Below are 4,375 nucleotides of genomic sequence, written 5' to 3' on the forward strand. Positions count from 1 at the left end.
CAGTAATACCAACTCTAAGTATTGCTTGTCCTAAGTTTTTACTCGCAGCTTCAGAACTATAGTTTCAAAAGTAAGTTTGTTGCAAAGTAAGTATTGCACAAATCTGTAAGATCGATTGGTCTTCCTGTTTCCTTCTGCTAACATTATGAAACACATTAGTCCCTCCCACAATGTTTCACTGCTCTTTATTTATTCCGCGATTTTATTATTGCCAACGACCATGTATGTTTTTACCTACCAATCACTTATTAATCATGACCCATTTTAGAGATTTTTAGTGTGGGGACAGCTCCAAGTTTTTTGTTTTTTTGTTGTTTTTCCCCCTGAAGAATAACTCTCCTGTTCAGAGACAGTACCTTGACTTTCAAACAAGAAACTGTATTCGAGGTACATATACATATTCATCCACATTCACATATAGCCAAGACCTACATCTGCAAATATCAATAAGGCTACAGGGTGGCAGTGACCTAGTGTAAGGGAAATAGTCCACTAACAACAGGTCTGCTGGAACATACCTAAATGTACATATCCATTGAGATCTTAACCTCTTAACCTTTCTCCAAAAAGCTCACAACCTTGGTTAGTGTAGCCTAGACACTGTCTCTGCACAAGAGTGGTTCAGTAAATGGAGTGACCCTGTATTCAGGGGCATTCAAAACCCAAGTACCATCAGAGATAAGGCCAACAATCAATCTAAGTCTGCAAAGCAACCAATCACAAGACCCAAATCTAGTGGGAACAGTTTACCATGAGTGTTACGATATTGAAAACAGGCATCTTGACACATCATTTTCCCAACGAGACAGTTTACAAATTTCCTGGTCGTTGCAGTAACGATCATGCATTGGAACAGTGCTCACAGACCCACTGGGAGATGTTGAACTTTATGAAGGGATAAGACATCTGTTTTGCAAGGACTGCAAAATGAGTCTGACGTGGAGGGTGTGGAAAGGAAAAGGGAGTGACTTCAAACACAGTAGAACAAACACCAGAAGCAAAGAGTAACGTTATAGTGTCATTTTATGCCTTGGGTCGCAAACTCATGGCCTGCACTTTATTAAATTGTTCCAGTTTGAGTCAAATTACTCAGAAGTAGTGAAGTCATACGGACATATCCCTTCCCAGACAGCGATTGCTCATAAACATTTTGCACAGATTAAAAAAGGCAAAGAATCTTAAAGCAAAGAAAAAAAAGATTTAAAAACACTTTCTTTTGTACACAATGGGAAAAGAGAAACCCAGCTACAGTCAAATTATCTGATGTGGGGAGGGACATTTGTTGAATAACTCGGACCCTGGTAATAAGTGGAGAAAGAACTGGCCAAGCCAGGAACACTTCCAAACACAGTGAAATATGAGCATCCTTAAAATGAACCCACTGAGAAGGACTGCATCTATTTCAAAAACAAACAACAATGCATTTCATATATCCTTTTTGAGATGTTTTTTAGGACAATTTGTACAAAACAAAATGAGACACATTTCACATTTTGATGGTTACATGAAGAACTCTTCTGAAGTATATATGGACTGTGACTCTTAAAAGCTTTGTCTTAGATCCGTGAAGTGTTAATCAATATAGACTGTTTATTCTTCTGGTGCACTAAATCAGAGAGAAATCCTTAAAAAAATATTTTTCAAAGGAATGAACTGTTGTGTGCTTTTGAAAAAATAATTGACTTCATTGTTTGGGGCTCCAGAGTCTGTCTTGTCCCCTGACCTTTAAGTGCATTTATCTTAAATGAATGAGAACAGTCATTTAACTGTGCATAGTTGAGGATAAAAGTCTGTTCTTTCAAAGGTGTTGCAGTTCACTGTGTTTTTATTTTTAACCATCACGTACCTGCTACTTTATTGTGTTCTCATCTTAAAACTGCACTAAACTTTGGGGTATTGATGCTTTCCTCTGACTCTAAAAGCCAATCAGCATTTAGCTGATATGAAAACCAAATGACATCAAGACCTGTGTTGCCAAATTTGAGGTGCTATAAAGAAGATGTTTCACTCATTTGAACAAAAGTGCTTTTAAATGATATGTCCCTAAAGTGATTATTAGGTTAAACTGTTTTGTGGAGGAACCAAAGAACCGGTAATGTGCATGTTAGTGCAGCCATTCATTGTGTTTTCTGTCCAAGACACAAGATATGATCATGGGTACGCATTCACTCCTGTTTAAAAAGACATTTTAATCTGTAATCCCCAAATTAGTCCTTAAAGTTGATTTGAAGACATTAACACTTTTGAATGTGCATGCACTTTGAATTTGGCAATACTCTGAATCACTATGCTTGCACAGAATGAAAAACATGTGTCATGTATGTAAATGAAGAGATACTATGAAGGTGAATATATATATTTGTATACATATATGCATACATATGGATATACATACATATACATACATATATGTGTGTGTATTTGTACATATTTGTATTGGATATGAGGAGATGTAAAACCTCCTACATTCATAACAATGCATTTTTATGAACTGTTCATAAAGAAGTAATTGCTACTGCTGAGCCCTCTTGTGGTAGAGCTGCAATATGGCCCTGTGAACAGAGAAAACCCTTTCAGATGATGCACTGAACAAGTGCAAATTTCTTACAATATTATCAAGAATAAATATAGAACATAAATATACTTCAAGACTTACAAAGCTTTATTACTGTATTGAATGGGAAAAGAAATATGTAGAAAAATGAACCCTCATTCCATTCACCCTGACTTCATAGTCAGCGGTGCTGTTTCAACACCTCCTCAGATGCCTCTCTGTTCCTCCTCAGATGACTCTCTGGTTGTAAACTCTGTAAATCTGCTGTTTTGATATTGTTTTAATAGTTATTGCACTATTCAAACAGACAAGATACCTTCCAAAACACAGAGAATACCAGAATATAATGATTTACAAATATGGAAATGTTTGATTTAGTACCTGTGAGCATGGTACTATTACTAATGCTGTAACTATTACTTTAGCCTGTAAGTACTCAGAAGCAGCACGCTGGTTTCATCTTCAGTTTAACACTAAATTAAGGAGTAATGGCAGAATAATACAAAATTTACCTTTAATTTTTTTTAATGCTATCCTTCAGATAAACAATCAGTTTATTTGAATTTAAATTTAAATAAGAATGAATACAAAATATAGATGCAACTTTGATCATCTTTGAATAAGTATGATTAGGTATGCTCAGCAGAACAGAACAAAACTGCATGTGATCCGATTAACATTTAACAAATGATGGTAATATTACAAACTGAGGGACCAATGAATCAGTGAAATACAAGTGGCCAGGATACATATCCTAGCTTCAACGCGTGGTGAGGAAAAACTCCCTCTGGGGAAATATCCCTGAGAGGAACCTCACTTAACAATGGACGTCTTTCCTCCGGAAAATGTACACAACCTGAGAGAAGCCTGAATTAACAGCATCTACCCTCCTGAACACGTATACAAGGCTCTATAGGCATTTCTACACACACCGGAACTCTAACCATTCTCTGGAGTAAGAAAGAAACATGGTACCACAATAGTACAATATCCAGCCTGGTTATTAACTGGAAGGTCTGTGAATGCTCTGGGACTGATCAGAGTCAAGGTTGTATTCGTTGTCTGCTTCCTAACTGAGCAAAAGTTAGTTCAGGAGACTTTGGCAGTTTTACTACATTTAAAACTGCAAACAGGTTGCATCTGATATATATCAATCAGTAAAATACTCACAAATTTGGCAGAGCAATAAAAAACGGATGTGTTAAGGCAATTTACACCACTTTCAGAAGGCACAGGCTCTTCCCTCACTAATGAGTTGGAATCCTGGCTGTCTATGGCAAACACAACAGATCTTCCATTAAGGGTCGACATTACTGCTCAGCTTCAGCAGGCCCACATCAACAGCCCTCCAGCCTGTCACCAGAGAGTTCTAAATTAGTTTCACCTGGAGTGACACCATGGTTCTCTCTCCTGCAGGGAGAAGCCTTCTCAGGATCTCTGTCCACTAGCAAATCCCTCTTCACCAGCCGCCCTCTACTCATATATATACATATATAAAAAAGAAATTCCCCCCAGTCTTCTTTCCCCTCCAAGCTCGGGTCCTCTACCAGAGGACCACTGTTATCTTCACTCTTCACATCTTTTCTAGCTCTTCTTTCAGTCCTTGGTACTTATGTCTATCACTATGGCTTTCTTCTTTTGCTTGTCCACCACTTCTATGTCCGGATGATTGGCCATAACCAGCTTGTCAGTCTAAATCTGGAAGCCCCACAGGATCTTAGCCCAGTCGTTCTCACCCACCTTCAGGGGTGTTTCCCATTTTGACCTTGGGACTTCCAGTTTATACTCGGCACAGATGTTTCTGTATACTATGCCAGCCAC

Source organism: Chanos chanos, chromosome 4 (genome assembly GCF_902362185.1).
Source record: "Chanos chanos chromosome 4, fChaCha1.1, whole genome shotgun sequence".
Classification (NCBI taxonomy): domain Eukaryota; kingdom Metazoa; phylum Chordata; class Actinopteri; order Gonorynchiformes; family Chanidae; genus Chanos; species Chanos chanos.